This window comes from Pinus tabuliformis, chromosome 3_2 (assembly GCF_031772625.1).
Source record: "Pinus tabuliformis cultivar Carrire ecotype Pingquan chromosome 3_2, CPIR1, whole genome shotgun sequence".
Classification (NCBI taxonomy): domain Eukaryota; kingdom Viridiplantae; phylum Streptophyta; class Pinopsida; order Pinales; family Pinaceae; genus Pinus; species Pinus tabuliformis.
In genome coordinates this window covers 921,766,361-921,791,957 of record NC_142302.1, presented here as the reverse complement: position 1 = coordinate 921,791,957, position 25,597 = coordinate 921,766,361, and the positions used below count along the sequence as shown (strand labels likewise).

Genomic DNA, 25,597 nt, shown 5'->3' with positions numbered 1-25,597 from the left:
TCCCCAGTATGGTCACCACTATGTTATCACCTAGAATTAACCTCAGGCTGAAGGAAGGAAATGCCATGGTAACCACAAACCACGCTTAGCCAAGTAGCTAGCCCTACTAGGCCGGGAGAGGGCTCTCTCCATAAAGATCTAAGCCAATATGAATAGATCAGGGAAAGGATTTTAGGCTAGGTATAGTAGCACAAAGTTTTGATTAGACTTTCAAAGAGGTTTTGTTGGATCAGGAGGAGATGGACAGTTTAGGTCTAGGGAATTAGGTGAAAATTGCAGGGTGTTCAATGGGGCAAGGTAGGCATAAGGTTTAGCACTATAGGGATTGATGGGGTGAGATTTTTAAGACTAGTGAGAAGCTAAGAAGAGCATTTGAAAACCATGGATCCTTCCTAGACTGCAGAAAACATGAAATGGTGAATGTTTTCCCAAAGCAGAGCACTAATGTAATGAATTCTGTCTATCAAATTGAAAGCATTCACTTAGAAGCATTGAAATGATTAATGAAAGTATACAAAACAAATTAACATATGATCACAAAAGAAGAAATTGTACTAAAACTCCATACCACATGGATCCCATAAAAATAGTTGCAATTCTTATTAGTCTCATGCTAAATTGCTACAAAATGGTGTATAATCAAGGTCTGAGCATCCAGTTGAGTCCAACCCTCTATAATGAGAAAGAAGAAAAAGATATAGGCATTGTTTCAACCTCCTCGCATCCTCAAGGGTCAAATCCATAAGATGATGAGCTAATCTAACCAACACTAAACAAGAAACAAGAATATAGGCATCTCAACAACTTGCCTCTAAAAGTGAAAAACTAATTCATTTGAGCTCAAATTGACTTCTAATGCAATGAATCTGCCCTCTATTACTATTTATCTATCATATATACATGCCAAGTCATCATTTACAATGGTAAAACATTCTTCATGAGGTAAAATCCATGAACATAATAAAAAAATTGGAAAAATAGCCATCTTGTGCAAAACTTACCCTACGGGCAGTGCCACTGGCCCAACGCGCAATGTCACTTTTAGGTCCCTTTTGGAGGCCTTTCTGACATCCAAATTGAGCCCATGATAGCTCATTGGACAAGTCTTCAAGTCTACGTTCTAGAAACAATGCAATTTATCCATTTGAAGCTCATTTGACCCCTCAAAACATGATTCTCCCAAGACTATTTCTGTGTGTCCAAAAAGTGGCAAAAAGGTCATGTTTAGGGTGTTTTTTGACTTTTGGGTGGACTAGTTCTGCCCATAAAACTTAGAAAATCCATAGGATGCATGTCCTCATCGCTTTGAATCCAAAAATTCAAACCATTTCTCCATTGGGTGGCCCTAGGAAAAGCGCAGCGCTTAGGTAGTTTTCCTGTGTGTAGAATTTCAAAATTTGCAAATGACAAAAATTCCTCCAAACTTGCCAAAAATTGGTGAGCAGAACCACCATCAAGTATCTTGATGAGCCAAGGACTCTTCAGCAAGAAACCTAATCCTATCATCCTCCTTTTTTCCTTTGAGATCCCGCCTTAGCGTAGCTTTCATTTTTTTGACCATCATGTTGCAAATCTTGTTTCGGTTCCTGTAATGGTAGGCCATGTACATGATCATATGATTGTCTCTATTGGCCTTCTGCAACAGCTTCTCAAGGTGCAAATTGACTCTCTCAAGCCAAGTATTTCTATCATCTTCAATCTCCTTCTCAATAAGAGTTAAAGTGACTTGTGCCTCTTTGTCACTTTGTCGTTTTGCCTTGAGAAGTTCTCGCTCCATGAGGGCTTGTTTGTCACTCAATTGCTTTTTTTCTTGTTCCAAATATGTGATGACATACTTAGTTCTCTCAAAATTATCCATCCATGCTTGGACTTGAGCCTCCTTTCCCCGTATGATGATGTCCTTTATTGTTTCTTCATCTTGAGCCTCTAAGTCAATTGTTTCCATGCCATGATCAGTATAATGCTACTCCGGCTCATCATGCTCTATCAAATGAAAGTCTCTTTCTTCATCCTAATCATCAAAACTTTCCTCCGACATATTTTCTTTTCCTTTGTGCAGCTGCTGCACCTGTACCTGCTGTGTTGATGAAGAAAGCAAAGCCCCTTCCACATCCTGTGGAGCAAGCATTTTCCTATGGGTTGATGAATAAGGCAAGGTCCCTTCCACATTGCATGGAGCAAACACTTGCCTATCACTTGCAAATAATCTCCTTGTGCCCCTCTGATATGTCATGAAGGTCCCAGGCACCTTAGTAGGTCTAGCCTCTTTGGTTTCCTCATCCATTTTCACTTGAGCACTGCTAGAAGGTCCCCCTGCTTCTTGAGACACTGGTGGAGGAATTTGAGGACCCCTAAAGATGTCATGAGCAATAAACACTACAAGAAAAAAGGTCATTGGTGAGGGTCATGCTTGTGACAAACCTTTAAGGTTCGTCACCAATGTCACATATGGTGACGGTCTTTAAAAAAACATTGTTGTAAGTGTATATAGTGATGGTCCTTTAAGGTTTGTCACCAAAGCTATTTTCAATTACACTTTTGGTGAGGGTCGTTAAAGGCCTATCATTAATTCTCTCTTTGGTGACACTTTTGGTGAGGGTCGTTAAAGGCCCATCACTAATTCTCTCTTTGGTGACACTTCTAGTGACAATATTTAATTGACCCTCACCAATGCTCTTTTTGGTTACTTTTGGTGACGGTCAAAAAATGTTCATCATCATTGATCATTCCAATGAGTTTTTGATGACGCTTCATGCCTGTGACGGACCTTTAAGGTCCGTCACCAATGTCGCATATGGTGACAGTCTTTAAAAAGCATTGTTGTAAGTGTATATAGTGATGGTCCTTTAAGGTTTGTCACCAAATCCATTTTCAATGACACTTTTGGTGAGGGTCGTTAAAGGACCGTCACTAATTCTCTCTTTGGTGACACTTTTGGTGAGCGTCGTTAAAGGCCCATCACTAATTCTCTCTTTGGTGACACTTCTAGTGACGATTTTTTATTGACCCTCACCAATGCTCTCTTTTGTTACTTTTGGTGATGGTAAAAAATGTTCGTCATCATTGATCATTCCAATGAGTTTTTGATGACGCTATGTACCTGTTACTATATTTTTTGTCAAAAGATAATGGTTTAAGACTATGGTTGTGGAGTCTTTTTCATTATCTGTTCAAGGTCATAGTGGTTATAGTCAGTCAATTTGTTAAGAAGTAATTAGTGTGTATCATTTCCCTCAAGTCATAAAAATATAGTTTTCCTATGAGTCAACACACGATTCATGTCTATTAGGTTTATTATCTAGAAAATTTCCTTTAAAGGAAGTTCAACTAGTGTGTGCAGGAACTATATTATTTAACACATAATCAAGCTTTGTCAATCTATTAATGAGATAGACATAGCACTCCTCAACACTCATGGCATACCTTAACATACTTTGGAATAGTACATTAACATTCCTTAGCACCTCTTATGTCTTGGAACATCTTTGTACCTGGAACATATTTGTACCTAGAACATCTTGATATGAGTAGGAGGTCGAAGCACATGTTGGCATGCCCCAGCATAGCATAGCACTCCCCTATCATGTCTTGGTGTTAGCTACCTATACCAATAGGTTTCATATTTCATGATTGGCAAAGAAAGTTCCAAATATGCTCTGCTTTGATGATGCAAAGATCCCATATTTTCAAGGAAAGGAAACATGTGTATATAGCTTGATGTTGTCTCAATTTTGATGGATGGTCCAACAGCCTAATCTGGATCATGCCATGTTTCAATTTTTTGTTGTAGAATAGAGAAAGAAGTCTGTCCAAACTGTTTAATCTTGGCAGACCAGTAGCTAGGTAGAGAAGTAAGGTTCCCAACTGCTTAATCTGGGACTTTGGAAGCAATAAGGGTAGCCTGCGGTAGAGAATCAAAAGAAAAAGCCAAAAGAAACGAAAAGGCACATAAGGGTCTGCAAGTCTAAGTGCACCCTCCATGAAGAAACAAAAAATGCTAGGCAAGTAGATGGGTAGGTAGATGGGGTTGCAGAAATGTCATTCATTTCAACTGAATTTTGCTGGTCTAGCATAAAGGAACATCAGTGGATAGAGAAGCTCCTCTTCTCCATCATGTTGCAGCAAAGCAAAGGAGCATGACTAACTCCCTTTCCTCCCCTTTCACATTCATTACTAACATCCCTTCATCAATTGTGTTCATGAAAGAATTTAAGGTTTTATGTTGGTTCTTATTCCTTTAAAAGCCACATTTCTTGTCTAAAATTCTTTTCATTTTGATCTACTCCCTAAGCTAAGTTGTTTTTATATAAACTTAGTGATATCACTCCTCATTCACCTCTTCCATTCATATTAACCCCTAAATTCTTATTATCTAAATCCCCTATGTTACCCTTTCCCTATTATTATAAACACTATGGTGTATAAACCCCAAGCATTCTATAAATATCCCTTCCCCCTTGGCATTATAGCCATATGTTCACAGTCAGGGATTAAATTGACATCTGGTCAGTTTAAAAACCCAAACCCTACCCTTCTTCCCCCTTCAGAAGTTATCTAAACCATTAACCCCTTCATTTGCTAAAGAACCTTGTAAAAAACCCCATTTTCACCCCTAACCCGCTTCATTTGCAAAATATACATAAAAACCCACTTTTCCCATTTTACCCAAAGTATTGGCGCAATGCGCGTTTTGATAAAATACATTGAAAAGTCATACAAATTCGCCAAAGTCCACAGTCCCGCTGGGTGCGCTTTTCAAACAAATATATTATTTTAATCCCCGCCCACGTCCGTATCAACCTGGCACCTTAACGATCCGTCGACCGTCGAATCTGGCCCTTTTCATCCGACGGCTCTCATGCATTTCGGACCGGGCCCGACGTCCGTAAGTTACCTTCCGAAATCTGTCAGAGGGTGACGTTAGGCCTCTGCCACGCGTCACCCCCAAATCGTATCGGAGCGCCCTCTGACAATTCCGCTTCCGTATAGAGAGCGGTGCGATATTATACCGCTTACCATTTCCGGTTTCTGTGAACCCGCCTTGCCAACGTCACTACCATGTCATTACCACGTCACTGCTACATCACCGCTGCGTCAGCGCCCCCGTCCGCCACTGCTCTGACCTGCCCGCCACCTCACCATCCCCGTGGACCACTCTCAAGCCGCCACGTCACTCGACGACGTCATGCTGACATCATCCGAACTTGAACCCACCTGATGATGTCATGCTAATGTCATCCAAAAAAAGCGCCAAATAACCCAAAAATCTATATTTTGGCCGAAAAATCGTGTTTTTCATTACTTTTGCAAAAACGCGACTGTGGCAGCTCTGCATGTATTTTACGACCAAACAAGCGTCAACCTACTGAATTCGACCCGAGGACCGTTGGTGTGCCTAATCCACCTGCATTTGTGACTATTGCCGACAGTTTACCAGGTATTTATCCCAGTCATTCCCTCTGCGCCTGGTTTTATCCTGCATTCTCCAACAATAGCTTAAAGAGTAAGAAAACACTGTGTTTACCGCTAAATCCCCTGTGGCTAGCCTCCATTTTCAGCTGTAAAGCCGAAATTAGCCTGCAGAGCCTTGTTTACCCAAGTTTTCACAAAACATACAGTTAGTTTGCGCATTCGTGAACTGAGAACCCAAGCTGCACCAATTCACCGTAAAGAGAGTTTTTAAGGCCAAGCATTTGCCCTATCAGTGCTTTGTGCAGTGTTTCAATTACTGCCATTGCCATTTTATCCTCTGTTCCTCAGTAAATCACCTCTCTTTCCAAGAAATACTCCTTTGTGTTGCTCTGCATAGTAACACCAGTGCATACAAACATAATCCTAAAGTAACCATGGATGCACCAGTAGCTCCTGTAGCCTTGAATATTGCTCCATTAAATGCCCCTCAGAGAGAATTGGAATGGCAACCATTAGCAGACCTGGATTATCAAATATCAGAAGAAATGCTAATGCACAGCAAGTACCACATCCACTTGTTAAACGAATTGAAGATTAAACACGAGACTGGAACAGATGTATTGGGCATTTGGGATTCTTTCCTCCCTATCTTCAAGCTCCCTCAGGTCAACCAGTTTCCTGACCTAATCCACCTATGTGCTGACTGCTACAACGCCACTCAGAGGGCTGTGATTGACCCTTCAGGCTCAGTTGTTTTCTATGTCACCCCTGAAGCCATCAGAGAGATGTTGCACTTCAAAACTGAGAAGAAATTAGTTCCTTTATCATTGATTGATCTGATAAAGCAAGGAGCTAAATTGACAGATGCTCAGGTCACCAAACTAAATCAATTGTACATTGACTCTGACACCGTGAAGTACCCTCCCATTTCTCATGTTTACCTCAACCAATTGGGCAGGGACCTTGTAGACATGATCAGTCCCATTCTGGGCTATAATTCAATTGAGTTTGGTGATGAAACTGTGCTGGTGATGATGCTCATGTTTTCCCCTGGCAAGTCTCCAATCTGCTATGACTATGCCACCTACATATCTGACAAAATACATGAGCAATTAATGAACTTGGCGAGAGAAAGGGTGTTCAGATACACCTCCTACATCTACCACTTAATTTTGTATTACCAACATGAGAAATTTCACTTTGTTGTGAAGAGAGTGGATGCACAAGGAAATCCAAGGTTAGTGGTTTATTGGTCCTCTGCCTTCCACTGCAGATCTTGTTCTCCGTACACTTATTATGAGTTTATAGACCTCTTCATCCACCCAGCCATGTCTTTGCTTATGAGCTCACCTCCTCCAAGACTAAATGATGAGATGCAGAGAGTCCTTCAATTATCTAAAGCATACAACATTGGGGATTGGTACTATTACCAAAACCACACAGTCATCAGAATATATGGGTGTGAGTTGCCCCCATACAGATTGCCCAAATATGTGCCCATGAGATTGTTTGCCCTTGAATACTTCAGGCAGTTTGGGAATTCTGATGTGCTACATTTTTCAGGCAAAGGCAAGAAAGCACAGCTCAATGTAAGAAACCAATTAGGCCACTTCATTTACAACAAAAGGGAGGAAGGTTGGCAAGAAGCAGACAGAATGCTAGAATCCCTTGGCCTACAGACCAGTTTCCTTTGGAAACCTTATGACCCCAATCACTTCATAACTTTAAGAAGGGTCAAGTATAGGCTGGCCAGTTATGACCACGTAAGGTTGCCTCATATAGAAAAATATGCAAATCAAATAAAGTGGAGGAGAGGCACCTTAGAGGAAGCTGTCACAAGAAGAATTAAATCAAAGAGCAGTTAAAAATCTCCAAAAGATGGCTGACTTAGAGCTTTGTGCACAGGTATTTTCTCTTCCAGGCACTCAAGTGGGAGCAACTGCCTCATCCTCCACAACACATCAGCAAGCAGCCAAAGCTACTGATCAAACCTCTAGCAAAGGTAAAGAGAAAGAGATGGAGCCAGAGCAGCCACCTCATGAACAGGTACAACAGCAACAAGGGGGGCAGCAAGAAAAGGAACAGCCAGTGCAACAAGAGCAAACATCACAGGCCCCAAAATCCACCAAGCAGCAAGTTCAGGACACTTTGCCTCCTAGGCAGGAGACAACAGTGGAGGCCTCAGTCCTCCAAACCCCACAAAAAGAAGACATAAGTAGAAAGAGGGACAGAGAGACTCCCCTCACAACATCAACAACTCAAGGGGAGAAAAGACACAGAATGAATCCCCTCTCAGAGGAAGAAATGCCTATAGGGCAATCTTTGGGCATGGGCCCACCTAGTATGGAGGCATCTGCAAGTTCCTTCCAGCAGGAACAAGAGAGGATTATTGGAGGAGAAGTCAGCTCCTCAAGCCAGTAAAGAGGAGGTGAACTGGGCATCAAGCAACAATTCATTGATATAAAGAAGAGGAATGAGCCCATAAGAATACAACTATATAATCATTTGTTGAAAATGGCTCCCACTAACCAGCAAAGACTAATGTCTGCATATGATGTCCAGGAGGGCAAAATGATCATGAGCCATTTTACGCCAGCAGTGTTGCAGCCGCAGTCAACTACAGATTACATAAGGACCAACCTTGAGGTCCTTGCCAGGGACATCCACCCAATGGATCAAATCGAATTACATAAGCAAACGGGTGAGATGGTGTATGCATCCTTGGCGGATAAGACATTGGTGAACTACAGGCTAGAAAATAGCCTAAATAATACAGCTGCCCAACTTGAGTTGGAGAGAGCATCCTCTCAAGCAAAGGACAACATAATCAAAGCCTTAGAGGAGATAATCATAGAACTTGGGCATGATCCCAAGGACATCAAGGCTGTACAAGCATTATTGAAGTTAAGAGATGCAGATATGGCAGCACTAAGGAAAATGGTAAAAGTCCCAGCAACCATTCACCCACAAACTGGAGAAGTTGCCCAGCTAAGACATGACCAAGATGCAGCAGCTATGCTGGTGTCATTATACAAACAGCTGATCCAGACACAGGAGAAATCGGGAGAATCAGAGGCTACACAGGCTGCACTGCAGGCAGCATTACAACAAAAAGAAGGAGGACAAACATCTCAGCCTCCTCCAGAGATAATTAACCTTGAGGAACCTCCTCAAACTACTGCTCCTCCCCCTGAAAAGACAGAACAAACAGCACCATCTACATCAGCACCAGAGCCAACAACAGAGCAGGCTCCAAGCCTGGACATGCAGAAGCTAAGGAGTGAAATCCAAGCCCTGGAAGCCCAAATGGCAGAATTAAATGAGGCTAGGGAAAATTTTGTCAAGTTGAATGAAAGATATGATAAATCAAAACAAAGTGTTGCTGAGAAAGGAAGAGAGATAAAGGCTCTCAAAGAAAAGATAAAGGAGCTGGAGAAGGAGCTCACACTTGATAAAGTAGTGGCTGAACCCAAGACAGTCCTATGGGCCAACATTGGCCAATCCATAACTGATCAATGGCAATACATTGAGACCATTCATGAGAAAATAGAGCTCATAGGGAAAGCACATAGAGAAATCCAAAGAGCAAGGGCATCTCTAGGCAATATGCTTGAGGTTGCAAATAGAATGATTAATGTGCTTGATAACAGAACAAGTGCTCAACTGGCAACAATGGGAATTTCCAACAGGATTGAGACCATTTTGCTAATAAAAAGAGTCCTAACACTAAGAAGCCTGGTGCAAACACTAGAAAGAAGAAGCCAGGATATGCAGATAGAGGTTAATAAGTTCATGGACAAATTTGTGGCATTGCAAAACAGAGGTCTTCCTAGCTTACTGAACAGCGCAGGAAGACTACTTTCCCATGAAAATTATGCCAAAAGGGTCAACGCATTTGCTACAAATCAGATTACAGAAAGACCCAGCACTTCAGAAGAATCAGGGCCAGCATCAGGGCAGAGTCTCTACAACAGGGTTGAGAACCTAATTTTCATCATGAATGAGATCAAACATTTGTTTGAAGTGCCTCCAAATTCTACAAATACACAGAGGCAGATGAGACTTTAGAGGCAATTCTAAGACATCAATTGCCCACACAAGAAGTCTAGACCAAAATGATACAGTTAATACTGTAAACCAGAGCCTGTATTCAAGTTTTTTCATTTAAGTATATAAGTTATCATGCACAGGAAAATTTTGATAAAATCAGCATGCATGGAGAAGAATGGGTTGTGCCAACTCAGCAAAACTATTCGGCCACTAAAGCAGCACTGACAGTCACAGGTGACAGGGCCGAAAAGCTATAGGAGGACAGAGCTACAAAGACATGTCATTCATCATTTATAACAGAACATTCAACTGACTCAGTGGCCTCCAAAGGTCAAAAAGTCTTCTGACATAATTGAAGAGCATTTATGTTGTATTCAAAGTTGTAATAACTTCTTATCTGTTGTTCTGTACAAGTTGGTGAACATATTTATTTCTCAGATGATTCAACGCTTCAGATATTTTGTATGACTGTTTATATATATTCCCCCTCGCATAAGTTTGCAGGGGTTGTTGTTGATTTCTCTTCTAGAGTTTCTTATGCTGTAAATTTTCAGAGTATTAATACAAAGGCTGATGGAATTTCCAAAGCTCTGCGTTATCTAAGTCATTGTGGTGTTTTGCTGAAAGTTACAGGATTCCTGCGTACTTCATGGCACAATAAGTTTTCCTTAAAAACTCTTCGTTATGTGTTTTTCTTTTGATATCCTTTCATAGCTCATTCATGTTTCTGTGTTTCATAGTTAATGGCAGAGAAAAAGAATAGTTCCAGGATTTATTCACAGAGTACCCTGAACTCAATCTATGTTGTTATAAATGTCTTTCTTCAGTTATAGTCATAAGGTGTAATTCTTAACTGTTGCACCTCCAAACTATATCTTTCACAGTGATTGTTGTTTCAGGAATTCAAGTTTGCTCCTGTGCAATATATCTCTTTCTTACACCCCCAGCTTAGTGGAGAATTCTTAATTGCTTTTCACTGGTTACACACACCTCATAATCACAATTTCAATTTTGTTTCATCATGTATTTAAATGGCCTTGCAGTTTCAGCAACTCAACTCAATCCCTCAGACAACCTGTAGCCACAGACTCCATTGCCCAATGGACTAGAATTATCTGAAGATTTCCACCTTAGGTACAGAAGACATCCCTCAACAAAAACACAAAACCAAACCCTGAATTCATAACTAGCCTAAAATCTTCACAAAACAGAGACAAACCTTAAAGAGAGAGCCCTCTCTGATTACAGTTTGGCTAGAAGCTGTAATCCAAAGATTGGTTAGTGGTTACCCCAACCGTATTCCCTTGGGAGTCAAAGGGAACAACCTGGGTGTTAACACTTGGCATGCCTTGGAACACCTTGGCATAATATTGCGTTGAAAAACATTAGAACTTAGCACACATTGGAACTTGGCATGTACTGGAACATATTATTAGCGTGCCTAGCATGCCCCTTTTTAAAAAGATAAAGTCATGACTTATTAACCCTATTATGTGTTAATTTCCTTACATTTTAGTTTTGTTATTCCTTTCGTTGCTTTTAAATTGGCATACTTTGGCACCCTGAACATCCTAGCATGTCTTAGCACCTGGCATGCCTTGGCACTATTTGGCACATGTTAGCACACCTCGGAACTACCTAGCACACTCTATCACTTCTTGACATGTCCTGATACTCCCTGGCATGCCTTACCCATGCTTAGCATACCTTGTCACTCCCTCCTTGGCATGATAGCTAGCACTCATTGACACTCCCCGACACACACTCATATTCATTCACTTCCATGCATTTTGACCTAGTGCTCACTTGTGTTTTCCTAGTACTCCCTAACACTCCTCAGCATGCATTGGCACTCTCTAGCACACCTTAGCACTCTTTGATATGCTCTTCCACTTCATAGCATGCATCACACTCCTTGACGCACATTGACACTTGGCACGTGTTGGCACTTGGCAAGTCTTTATAGCATGTTTGGCATGTGTTGAGATGGCTTGGTATGTTTTGGCATGGTTTAATATTAAAGTTATATTAGATCAATTATTGGAAACTAAATGAGAAGAAATAGAGGATGATTTGGTACTTAGAATGCATTGACACTTGGCACTTGGCACCTATTGGCACCTAGCTAGTGTTGGTGTGCCTAGCATGTCCCTCATGGAAAAGGTAAATTGATGACTTATTAACCCTATTATGTGCTCATTTCCTTGTAGTTTAACTTGTTCCTCCCTTTTTTTGCCTTGACAAACCTTGGCATGCATTTTCACACCCTTGTACATCTTGGCATGCCTAAGCACTTGGCACATCTTAGCTTGTTTGACATGTCTTCGTACTATCTGGAACGTGTTAGCATGCCCTACCATTCCCTAACACACCTTGGCAGTCATGACCTCACAACTAGCATTACATTTTTCCATGAATTGGGAACCTTACATTCACTAGAACACCTTGGCACTCCCTAGTTGTCATGCCCTTTGTTATCCTCCACAATGTCCCAGGCTAATGAGGAGATCGACGAAGGTAACCACATACCAAGATTTTAGTTTGGTAGCTAGCCCTACCAAACCAAAGAGGGATCTCTCTATGAAATAATAGCCAAGAGATGACTGGAATGTAAAGGATTTTAGGCTAGATAGCTAGGATCGGGTGGGTTTTGGAAAATTTAGGGTTTTGTTGCTAGATAAGGGAGAAAAACTAGGTAGCTAGGTCAGAGGATCAAAGGGTTACATTAGCAAATATATAAAGGAACAATGTAGCATTACTTTTGTGATGCATCTTAGGGTTTGTCGATTTAGTGTACTGTTTAGAAGAAGAAAAAGGTCTTAATGACCATGAAACATGAATTCATTAAGCAAGAAAGGAAGTAACACATAATGATTTTTCCATCAAAACAAAGCTTTATGCAAAGAATTCTTCTTATAAACTGTAAGGAAAACCATTGAAGAATTGATGAATGGAAAGATAAGATGAATATCTTTCATATAAATTTATAACAAAGAAAACAAAACATCACAAACTTACTGCACATGAATTCCTAGATAATAGCTGCAAATTGTGTCCTTTGATTTCCAAAAAATGTCCGAGTACAAGCTACAATAGTTCTCTCCTCTGAAATCCAACCCGTTCTATCATTGAGAAACTGATACATAAATACCAAAACAACATCTCCACACTCTCAGGGATTGAATCCATGACTCTAGGAACTGTTCCATGAGGTGTTCTAACCAAACCCTAATGTCTAATGTCATAAATGAGGTCAAATTTACATCAAAACAGATTACAAAGACTAACCACCCATTACTTACATTTACTTTTACCCCTCACATTCATATACTTCACCCTTTTTAATTTTACCAAAGTCAAACTAGGAATTCCAAAAAATTACACAGTGGAAATTTAAAAAAAACCTCAGAAATTTCCAAGTGCACAGCAAGCTGTTGGAGGCCATTTTTAAGTGCCCTTCTAAAGTCAAAATCTAGATCTGAAGCCTATTCTGGAAATTTGGGAGAGTTTATATATATATATATATATATATAGTATTTTTTCACTCAACAGGACCCATTTTTGGTTGATATATGGCCATTCCCCCAAGGTGTCTCCAGGTGCACAGCGAAATGGAAAAAGAGGGGCAAAAAGGTGATTTTTGGCCTCTTTTTTGGAAATTTATCAAAACCCGAGCCCCAAAATAGGAAAGTGGGAAAATGGGTTTTGAGAAGGGGTCATAAGCTTTCCAAAAATGCTCATTTTCCATCATCTGGAGCCCTGAGGAAGAAGCGCAGCGTGAGCTCGCTATGCTCCTAGACAAAAAATTGCTAAAAATTGCAAGTCTGCACCAAAACACAAAATTTCCTCCAAATACTCCAAAAATTTGTCCAAAGAAGCCTAATGAGGTATGTTATGCAATCATGGATGCATCAACAAGAAAATCTAACTTACCCTTCTCCTCTTGGCTGATTAGGGTTTCCTTGAGTTTTTCCTTCAACTACTTGATTTTGACCTTGGCAACTTGATTCCTTGTGTAATAATGGATGGTAATTTTATTTTGTAACTTGTTATCCCCATTTGCTTTTTCAAGGAGCTTCTCAAGGTGGAAATTGACTTTTTCAAGCCAAAATCCCTGTCCTCATTTATTTCCATGGAAAACCTATCTTCAAAGGTCAATTCTTCCATTGATGGATTTTGTTCTCTTTCCCTTTGAAGCACATTCCTAAGACCCATTTTCCTTGGTCTCTTCCTTGCAACATGTCTTTCATGCTTCTTAGTTTCCTCATGGTCCACCCTTTCTTTTCCTTTCATCTCTTATTTCTTGGTTTTGAATTTCTCTTTCTCCATGACTAGCTGTTTTGCCTTAAGTTGGTTGTTTTCTTGCTCAAGGAATGAAATGATGAATTTGGCCCTTTCCAAATTTTCCTTGAGCTCCATGATATAATAAGCCTTCTCTTTGATCACTTGTTGCGGGGTTTTATTCTCATCATGTGCCTCCAAAACAAATAGGTCAAAGTCATGCTCAATGGGCTCCTCATCATGCAAAGAGGCCTCATGATGTGATGGTGATCCTTGTTCTGTTGATGTAGTAGGTTTGGCCCCTTCCTCAATTTGAGGAGAAAATACAAGCCTTCTACCTCTTTGATATGTCTTTGTCACCTCATGCCTAGGTGCCTTGGAAACCTCATCATGTTTGCTTGATGAACCCACCTCCATGGGATGTACTGGCATGGTTTGGTGTTGGCTTGGTGAAGTGGTTATATGCGTTTTCATGGCTTCCTTAATGAAGGTGTCCCATGTCATTTTCCTCTCTGTGAACTGATGGAGTAATATAACCTTCATCAGGCTATGGTGAAAGAGGCTAGGATAATGCACTTTTCCTTTCAATTTCACCCTTTCAGACATTTTGGTTAGGCTATTATACAAGTAGCTGGACAAATTTAGAGACTTGGCAATTGTAAAGTGCATGAGCAGTCTTAGGTGGTATTGATATGGCCTAGAAAATATGCCCTCACATGTGAAGAACTTCATGACAACCTTCATCAATGGTGCATATCTCTCCAACAAGTATCTGAATGGGAAAACATGTGAGTGAGCTCCTTTGTATTGTGATTTCAAGTAGGGTTTGTACTCTTCTAGGTCTAGGTTCATGTCTTTGAACCAGTTTTCACCATGGTTTGGTATGCCTATATCTTGAGAGACGACATCCACTGAAAACATGAAAGCAGTCCTTACAATGGTGATCTTGTCTTCCTTCAAGGTGAGGGAAAATATACTTATGAGATGCTCATGGTAACCTACTTCATGCACTCTTTGACAAAACCGTAAACAATTGACATCTTCAAAGAATTTCATGACAAATGGGGAGGAGGTGACTTCATTGCCATTAGAGGGCTCAAACCTCAGTATCTTTCCCCCCTTGTTGTACTTCCTCTTATTTGATGGTGATGAGTCAGGCTCCATACTTCAAACCCTAGGTGAAAGGCAAGCAACAACAATGAAATTTGTTGCTATGAGGGAATGAGGTGGTATGATGGAATTAAGAGTTGCCTAAATTTGTAAGGAAATTTAGGAGGGTAGGGGGTGATGTCAGTGAGTAGGGGAAAAAGGAATTTTGGGAAATGAGTGAGGGGAGGGGGTGGAAAAGGCCAAAACACAGGCCCATCCTAGAAAGAGATATGGTAGATTAGGGTTTAGAGGAAAATGATGGAAAATGAGGGGATACGGATTTGTGATGGATGTAAATGGTGTATTAGCTGTAGACAAAGGTGTAGGGACAAGGAATTTAGGGTTTAGGGCAACAACTCATCATTTGAGGATCAAAACCATGAAAATCATGTAAACCCTAGTAGAAGAAGTATTTGATCATTTTCTTGACATATGAGGCAAAGGAGGGCATGAAAATGATTAAAATTACTTGTTATAGAGCCTGGAGGATGAAATGACTGACGAGGAGATTTGAAAAATGAATTTTGGTGGTTGAACAACAATTTTGGACAACTCTGTCCTGTGAGCAGTGAACGGTTCATGTGCATAACATGCTATCCAGGTGCACAGTGAAGACTCTCTGTGAGTAGCGAGAGTCAATTTTTGCTAGTGAGGGCTATGGAATCACAATTTTTTGCAAAGGATGGGGGAGATCAATGCTAGGATGGTATACGAGTGAAAATGAGTGTGAATGAGCTCCTCCATGTGCTTTTATAATTTGATTTTGTTGTCTAAGTTATTAATGAGGTAGGATGGCCCACCTCACCAAGTCACTTTCTTTTTGAGTTTTGTAGCCTTAGGACCTCTTCTTATAACTTTAGAACCTTAGGAACATTATTACATCTAAAAACATAAATTACATTTGAAATCAAGTGTTATTGAAAAAATTTACCTATTTCTACTCCTCATCTGTTGGATTTATACATGAAATGATTGATTTTGTGACCTTAATCCTAATGACGTAGTGGTGAAACTGAACTAAATGGAGACCATGATGATGTGACTGAAGTGAAATTAATGATGTTTCCATAATGGTCGACTCAACTGAGTGATGAAAGTGATCGGCATATGAAATTCTTGAGGGAGTGGAAATAGCCCTAAACACACTAGCCAATGACCAAATTTTTATTTGAAGACTCATTGAAATGACAAAAAATTGACTTGATACCCTAACAACACCTTGTAAGAGCATATTTGATCACTGGTGACAGGCTGAACTAACTGACACTAATACCCTCACATATAATTATATTTTTTGCAACTTGGGAACTCAAAAAATTCATTAGCAAAACAATATTGTGCCCAACCCAAAGTCTCCCTTTCTCCAACTTGAGGTCAACCATGCCAAGTTCGAGGTCCACCAAGTTGAATTTCAAAAAGTTCTAGAACCCTGTCAGCAATTCTGGCCTGGCAAAATTATGAAATATGGGTCTCAAAGTGCCACCTATAACTCCAAGATAATAACTGTTGTGTAAAAAATGGGAGAGGTTTTTGATTTTGTGTATGTTTTGAACAAAAACCTCCTCCCATTGTCAAAAATACTTTCCCATTTGCTCAGAATCCAAGCTTGAAGTTGGTCACACATAAACACAACAAATCTTGGCAGAGGCGCAAAAAATAGTTGACTTGAAATTTTGATGACTTGAATGAGGTTTTGAGTGTTGTTGAAGACCTGTGAAGAAACTTGGAGATGTCCACTACACCCTGGAGCCTTTAAACCATGCAAAAACATCATTTTAGCCTCTTCAAACTTGATTCCAAAACTGATCGTCCAGAAGCGCAACGAAAAGAGCAGCAAGGAAGACAAACTCATATCTCTTTAACCATAACACTTGTGCAAAAACTAAAGGAGGTTATTGTGATTGGTTCCATGTTTAACTAAAACCTCCTTTTGTTTTCCAAAATTCATCTCCATGGATAGATTAACATATTTTACCTTTAAAAATATTTTATTTATATTTTATCAAAACACATTAACCACCATATCTATTGTCCATAATTGTTGAATTAGGATGCATAGAATGGAGATTGCCAACTCAATTACCCAAATGAAAAAAGATGAAGCTCTATTACAGAAACTACACACCCATAATTTTACTAGTTGGTTAAAACAACAGGTAACGATATTATTTATATTATAAGTCTACTTAAAAATCAGTGTATGGGAATATTGTCATGTAAGGAATTAAATTTTTTTCAAAGGTTAAATGTATGAATTCTAACTACATTTAAAAATATAAAACTATACAGGTGAAAGGAGATGGAAAGGTCTCTGATACACTTAAATGACTAGCGCGTGGCCCCAGGAAATTCGTGAATAAGTACAAGGGATTCCTAATCAATGGTTATAGATTCCATATAAAAATCATAGAGAATGAGAGAACCACCCAAAATAGTGGCGTGTGTATGGAAGCTCAAACAATGATGAGGTAAAGTTCCAAATATGTAAACCCTTTACTTCAAAACACAACAGTTTATGGAGTGGTAGAAGAAATAATTACATTGGACTATTTTTGTATGGAGTACACATTGTTCAAATGTAATTGGATTGATGTATACAATAAGAGAGGGATCAAAACTAATGATTCGGGTTTTACAATGGTGAATATGAAGAAATGCTTAAGTCAAAATCATTGGAAAGATGATCCATTCATTCTAGCATTGCAAGCTAAACAAGTATTCTATGTACAAGATCTAGTTGAGACTGACCGGTATGTAGTGTTAACATGTCCTCCAAAAGGATTGAGAAATAATACATCATATGAAACCTAGTATGCAGATTTGTCATAGGTTGTAGACTTTCAAGAAGAAAAATGTGTAAGTGAAGAACATATCGATGATGTCGATGTCAACATTGACGTGAAGGTGGATTATGTCCATTCAGATTGTGAAGGAATATGGTTGAATATTAAGAAATAAAATATATCGATTTTGTTATTTTGTTTTGAGAACTCGAAAATTGATATTTGATTATGAAGAGAGATTCCTTTGTTTCTTATCTATAAAATGTTTTAGACCCATTTAGTAGATCTATTTTTAGTCCCTACCTACGACAGAGACTATTTTTTCCGGCTTGCACCATTAATATTGTCAAATTGAACACATAAAAAATTGATATGTGAGAAGTTTCTCTAACTTTTATATTTTTTATATTTTTTAAGATTGAAATGAGAATTTTCTATATTATTATTGGACCAAAGCCCTAAAATTTAGTCATTTAAAAGAACCCAGAAAAAATACAAATTTATTGGGCACATGCCATTTGTTTAGCCTTCTTCTGTGACTATTGGTTTCACACATTCAAACAAATAGAGGTAGGTCTTGGGAATGATGTGGGTGCGCTAAGGAGATCACCTACCTCTTGATTACATAGGAAACATTTTCTCATAATCTACTTAATCTATAAGTGGTAGGGCTTCAATTTTTTCCATTTACTGGGAAATCTCACCCAAAAAGTCAACCATTGAAGAATCAATCCTATGTTAAATCACACCTACCTTTTCATTTTTAAGATCTTCGTGAGCTTTCACCTATGAACCTTAAAGTCAATTCCCTTTAGCACCTTAAATGGTGGAATAAAAGGCATTGGAATAGGAGGTAAACTCCATTCCCCTTCACCTTTGTCAATATCTCTAGAGACACCTACAATCTCTACCCCTCCCTTGACTCAACATGATTCCACTTCCTTTATAAACCCTCCCTTCAAGGGCATCCTCATAGGAAGAGCTTGTGGTTGAAATATTATGATAAAAAAATGGGGCACATCATCCCTTTACAAGGTTTCAAGGGAAGGGTATTGGAAAATAACCGTCTTATCCTCTATAACCCTTCACACCTTCTCAATGCATAAGTGAAACAACATAGTGATAATTGGACCCAAAGATAGATCTCAACATTCAAGGCCAAACTCAAATAGAAAGAATCACACCATGGATTAAGAATTGGCATTTTGTTTTGGTAAAACCAAGGACCTCCTTTCAAGATCATGACCTTGCTTTTAGCATTCTCAAAAGGAAGGTTTAAAACCCACATTAAAAAGGGGAGATTTGCACCTTAGCCTTTGCAACCATTGCCCAAGACAAATTTATCTAATTAACTATTCTAGATATTTTAGGTCTTAGAATTCTAGAGTACCCAATCAATGCCTTTGAGAGGCCAACTCCCAAGCTCCAACTAAAATTTAGTCCTATTGAAGAGGCAACTTGAATAATCTTACTAAAAGGAGACATTTTTCTTTTCTTTTGATTAATTTACAACAAACTTCAATGCCTCTTCTTTCTTATCTTCCTCTTCCATTCCCAAACAAAAAAATCATTAATCTTATATCATAAACACTCTATATAGATAAGCATTGGAATCATTTTCCTCAACTCATGGGGTACCTTTGAACCTAAACCCATGCAAGTGGACCTAAGTCTATGGTACAACCCATCACACTCTAAGATGGTTCTAATTGTCTCCTCAAAACTAAGGCATATGAAACCTTACAATGCAAAAAGCTCAAGCCATCTCAAACTTATGGGATTTTTCCCTTCATGGAACACATTCTAGCTAGTGCTCATAAAAAATAATGCACTAACACCACTAACACACACCAAAAGTCCAAGATACTCGTAAGATGTGATCCACACCCAAGCGCTTAGACTACACCTTCATAAAATGCACCTTCAACTTTGGATGTCGAAAAACAGTAATATCCTAACCCAATATGGCCTATTTTTTTAGATTTGTGTAAGTCATTCCTTATCAAATCCTTGCACCTCCTTAAAACTCCATGATAAATCTACTTGAATGGCCACCTTCCAAGTTCCAACACTTCCTTTTGCAACACAAAAAAACCACCTATATATGTTGCAACAACCTTGCTAACTTCTTTAGTGGGTTGCACATATATTTAACATTTCTTCTTCACCTTGCAAAGTGGTAGTGCAAGGAGAGGGTATCAACTTCAATCAAGGAATGTTCACTTAGTACCACTACCAAGTTGCCTTCCCACAACTTGTCAAATGTCTTAAGTTAGCTTCACAACTTCTCGTGGTGCATAATGTGCTTGTCTACACCTCTAAGTGAGACCACAACCCCCAACCCCTCTAACTATTCCACCTCTTCAACCCTTGTTAGAGTCTTTTTGGATGTGCACCCATGCCTCAAGTAGAACATAACACTAGCATCCCAAACCTGCATGCTCGTTCCATCTTTATTGCCTTGTTGAAACCACATTATCACACTGCTTAAAATGAAATGTTTACATCTTAAGGCAAAAATATATTTTTCTTATGACAACCTAAACTATGCGAGTGATGTGGAGAGGACTCCATTTCCTCAAGATAAAAACATCGGGTCTTACAAACCCATTCACACAACAATTTGAATATATTTAACCTAAAGAAGGGTACATACCCTACTCCTTCCAAATTTGTCATATAATTTTTAAGAAACTAACACAAGTTTTTAATTATTAAATATTTACTATAGACTCTCTTTTGTTTACCCCCACCTAATATGCAAGAACATTTAAATATTTTCAATACAAAAAACTTGTTTCCTTCTAATAACATTCAAATTCCAATAATATAATATATGTACCTCCATAAATTTTAATAACCAAATAACATTCAAATTTTCCAAAAATACAATACATCTGTCTCCATAAACTTTAACAACAAAATGGTTACATAAAAACGATAATCTTAAAATTAAATTATTGTTAGGATGATCTTTCAAACCCAACCAAAAACACGCATGAGGGCAATGGTTTATCAAATGAAACTAAAATACTTAGTATGAAAGTGAAAATGGACTCTAGTTTATCAAGTGAAAATGGACTCTAGTTTATCAAATGAAACTAAAAACTTAGAGCGAAAGTGAAAATGGGCGCTACTTTATCAAATGAAACTAAAAGCTTAAAACTTAACACAAAAGTGAAAATGGGCGCTACTTTATCAAATGAAACTAAAAACTTAGCGCTAGTTTATCAAATGAAACTAAAAACCTCCCCTTCATTATGCTCTTACCTGAGTTTGAGTTATGGAGGAAAATTTTGGCATATTTAAAAAAAATTAAGTGTTAATTTTGCTTTACAAAACCCCTCCCAACCCCAATCTTCTTTTAATGTTCTAGAGTAGGTAGTGTGTGTTCACTTTTCAAGAGGCAGGAGTGAAAACTAGATTGAAGAGATCAAAGGCTGGAGTGAAAACTAGATTGAAGAGATTTACGAATGAGGGTTTTACCAGTAGCGAACCCCATCCGATCTTCAGTTCGTTGACGGTGCCAAGGTATGTTTCATATTTAACTTCACTGCATCTCCCTCATTTTCGCAGAGAGGAGTACACACATCTTAGGTCTCTAGTTCAACATCCACTATTTTTTGGCATTCACACTTGTATGTTTAGGCTTTAATCTCTGTGCTGCATTTTTTTTACTGTTTGCAGGCATGGCATTGGCATTTGATGAGTTTGAGAGGCCATTTATCATATTGAAGGAACAAGCGCAGAAAATCTGAATGAGAGACTTAAGTGCTCAGAGGGCCAACATTGCAGTGGTCAGGGCCATCGCGAGAATCCTCTGCACCTCACTCGGCTCCATGCTCCAGAGCCCCTATCTTCACTTCTAGCTCGAGTAGTCTTGTTGGTTGGTACAAGGTCACCCGCGGTTGGATTGGCAGCTTCATCACAAGAAGCATCCATAAATAATACTCGGATTCCAAGTTTAGGAACAACCACAAGTGCTTTGGAAGAACCTATAGCACCACCTGTCCCAGTAAAGTATACACACCTTCTTATCGATGGAAAATTTGTTAATGCAGCTTCTGGAAAAACATTTCCAAGATTGGATCCCAGAACAGGGGATTTGATTGTCAATGTGGCTGAAGGTGATGCAGAAGACGTGGACAGGGTTGTAAGGGCTGCACGAAAAGCCTTTGACGAGGGCCCATGGCCGAAAATGACTGCTTATGAGAGATCGTGTATTATGCTCCGGTTCGCTGACTTGCTTGAAAAGCATAATGATGAGATTGCAGCCTTGGAAACACGGGACAATGGGAAGCCTTATGAGCAAGCAGCCTTGGTTGAAGTGCCAATGGCAGTGCAACTATTTCGTTACTATGCAGGGTGGGCAGATAAAATACATGGTCTTACAGTTCCAGTTGATGGACCTTATCAGTCAAACATTACATGAGCCTATTCGAGTTGCAGATCAGATCATCCCTTGGAATTTTCCATTAACAACTCTTTATGCAACAAAACTTTTCCACGAGGCTGGACTGCCTTCAGGAGTTCTGACTATCATTTCGGGATATGGTCCAACTGCAGGAGGTGCAGTTGCAAGGCACATGAATATTGATAAGGTTGCTTTTACAGGTTCAACTGCTACAGGTTCAACCTTAAGCCAGTGACATTGGAACTTGGAGGAAAGTCCCCTTTTATTGTATGCGAAGATGTTGATGTCCACCAAGCCGTGGAGCTCGCTCACTTTGCATTATTTTTCAATCAGGTAAGGAGTTGAATCTCTCAAGTATTTAATCTGCATGGCACTCAATATTGTAAAATGTTAATCAAGCCACTGCTCTTTCTGCAGGGTCAATGCTGTTGTTCCAGGTCACGAACCTTTGTACATTTTTGTAGAAAAAGCAAAAGCTCGATGTTTAAGTCGGGTTGTCTGTGATCCGCTTAGAAAAGGTGTTGAGCAAGGTCCTCAGGTATGTTGTTTTTTGGTCATTACTTAAGTTGCTTATCTGCATGTAACTAATAGGCAACTGAAAGCGTGATAATCGAAATCCTGATACATAAATGGGTCTTTTTGAATAAGAAAGTCAGCTTCTTATTTGTGCTTTGAGGGGTATCATGGTTCACTACAAAAAGAGAAATATAGGTCACTACACTTGAGAAGGGAGTGTAGGGAGTTTGTTTTCTGAAAATGTTCTAGGAAATGCTATCTTGTGAAGAAAATGCTGAGCACTTTGATGTATAATTGCTGGTGGTCCCTGTCACACAAGTTTCTTTGTCTATTTATAAGTTGACTGTTGCAGGACCGGCAGATTAACTCTTAAATTGAGACCTTGGCTGGTCCTTTGTCCTTGAATTTGCATTGCACTTGCACCATGTTAATTCCCATCAGAACCATTTTGTCATTCTTTACTACGTTCTCCAGTTGGTAATTGACAAAGCTCGATTTGTGAAGTCCCCCTTCCATAAATGACAAAAGCATGACTACTTTACTACTAGCATGTTGGGAAGTATTGAGCTATTCAAAGGACGTTTTGCTTGTAGAAGTATTCTTTTTTAAATCTGAAGTGTCATCATGTTCTCGATGGCCTTATTTTGATATTGTTGAGAATTTCTTTTGAAATGCCGCTGATTGACCAGGATCAGTTTAACAAGGTTATGAGTTATATCAAGGCTGGGAGGGAGAGTGGTGCAAAACTTGTAACGGGGGGCGACCAAATTGGTACCAAGGGCTTCTATATTATGCCTACCATTTTCTTAGAAGTTAAGGTATGGGAATAACATTTTGGGGATAATTGCAATTCCGCAAATCTTTCCCCAATTAGTTATGGAAATGCTTACTTTTTATTGGTTTGGTTCTTCTTTTCCACTCTAAACTGGATTTTAACTTTCAAAGATGATTGAAATCCACACATATTCGAGATGACATTATTATGGATTTGTTTGCTACTACCTTTAACTGGTGGAACTAGACACAAGTAATAGGAGTGAGGGTATTGTCAGTTCGAGCACAAATTTTCCTTTACTGCTTAACATGAATGGGGTTGCAGTACTTATCTCACCTCTATTTATGTGACAAAAATAGGATGATATGGCCATAGCTATTGACGAAATATTTGGTCCAGTACAGTCAATTATAAAATTCAAGTAAGTATAGATGATGGCTGAATTGATTCCGAAGATATTGATTTCACAATGTCTCTTTGAATTTTGATTTAAGAACTGTATTTTTGGTGGATACTATTTGCTGCTATCTTGAACAGAACTATAGACAAAGTAATAAAGCGGTCGAATGCTACTCATTATGGGTTGGTAGTAGGAGTGTTTACAAAGAATATAGAGACCGCGAACACTCTTACTCGGGCATTATGTGTCGGAACAGTTTGGGTTAATTGCTTTGACATTTTTGATGTTGGTATACCTTTTTGTAGCATAAAATGAGTGGCACTGGAAGAGAGAAGGGTATCTACAGTCTCAATAACTACTTACAGATTAAAGCCGTTGTCTCTCCTTTAAAGAATCCACCATGTTTGTAGGCTGTTAGTTCCTACAAATGGTTCTATTGTGTGGGGGAACATATTCAGTTCCTGATGGTCTTGTCAAGTCAGTGTAATTTGAATTTAGCTTTCTCTGTCAATAATAATGTATATGACCTTCAGATAGGTGTGATGCTCTTGTTTTCCTGTGAACCTGCACAGTCGTGTCTCTGTAAGATTCTATAGTTTCAAAATTTGGAACTCAATTATCATGGCCATATCAAATGCGAAATGAAGGGTGTCATAGTTTCTGCCATGTTTTATGGTTCTTGTTTTTCTGTGAAGGTGCATAGTCATGTCTATGAAAGACTCTAGATTCAGAATTTGGAACTCAATTATCATGTTCATATCAAAAAACAAATTGATGTTAGTTTGGAGAAACACAACAAAAATAAAACTTTTCTGGCAACAGACAAACATCACAGGAAATGAAGGGTGTCATAGTTTCTGCCATGTTTTATGGTTCTTGTTTTTCTGTGAAGGTGCATAGTCATGTCTATGAAAGACTCTAGATTCAGAATTTGGAACTCAATTATCATGTTCATATTAAAAAAAAAAATTGATGTTAGTTTGAAGAAACACAACAAAAATAAAACTTTTCTGGAAACAGACAAACATCATAGGAAATGGAGCAATAGCAGCATTACTCGATCATATTTTGTACTCAATCATAGAAAACAGAAGAGATAAATTGACAGCAAAAAAGAAAAAAATAACTAGAGAACAAAAATCACTTCATATTATACAATAGGCCTAGGCCTTGGCTTGCCTTGCTCAAGCTGAGAAAATACAAATTTATAGAGGCTGATGTTCAAGCCGAGAAAATACAAATTTATAGAGGCTGAAGGAAGATCTAGAATCATGCATGTGATTCAGATGAAGATCTAGAATCAAATGGTGGTGTGGTAGGTTTGGCGCGAGTGTGGCGGTGACGGCTGGGATGGCAGAGTGTCGGGGAGTTGGTGCCGACATTAGCACAATGTGAGTCACTTTGACTTCACACTTAACAATAGTGTCTGTTCACTTTTCAACAGGTGGGAGGGAAAACTAGATTGAAGAGATCACAGGCGGGAGCGAAAACTAGAATGAAGAGATTTACAAATGAGGGTTTTACCAGTAGCAAACCTAATATCGAACCCCATCCGATCTTCAGTCCGTTGATGGTGCCAAGGTATGTTTCATATTTAACTTCACTGCATTTCCCTCATTTTCATTTCCCCCATTTTTAGTCTTCGACGCAGAGAGGAGTACACACATCTTAGGTCTCAGGTTCAACATCCACTGTTTTTCTGCATCCACACTTGTATGTTTAGGCTTTAATCTCTGTGCTTCATTTTGTCACTATTTGCAGGCGTGGTGTTGGCATTTGATGAGTTTGAGAGGCCATTTATCATATTGAAGGAGTAA

At 39.1% G+C, this 25,597-nt stretch overlaps 1 pseudogene across 1 annotated transcript in view; it reads left to right on the top strand.

Annotated features, from left to right (window-relative positions):
* LOC149183640 (benzaldehyde dehydrogenase, mitochondrial-like) overlaps positions 1–25,597 on the top strand; it is a 53,639-nt pseudogene extending 28,042 nt beyond the window's left edge. Inside the window, exons 2-7 of the transcript XR_016256789.1 lie at positions 21,392–22,422; positions 22,507–22,627; positions 23,295–23,423; positions 23,740–23,801; positions 23,918–24,069; positions 25,542–25,597. The product of XR_016256789.1 is annotated as a benzaldehyde dehydrogenase, mitochondrial-like (transcript). The remainder of the gene's footprint in view (positions 1–21,391; positions 22,423–22,506; positions 22,628–23,294; positions 23,424–23,739; positions 23,802–23,917; positions 24,070–25,541) is intronic.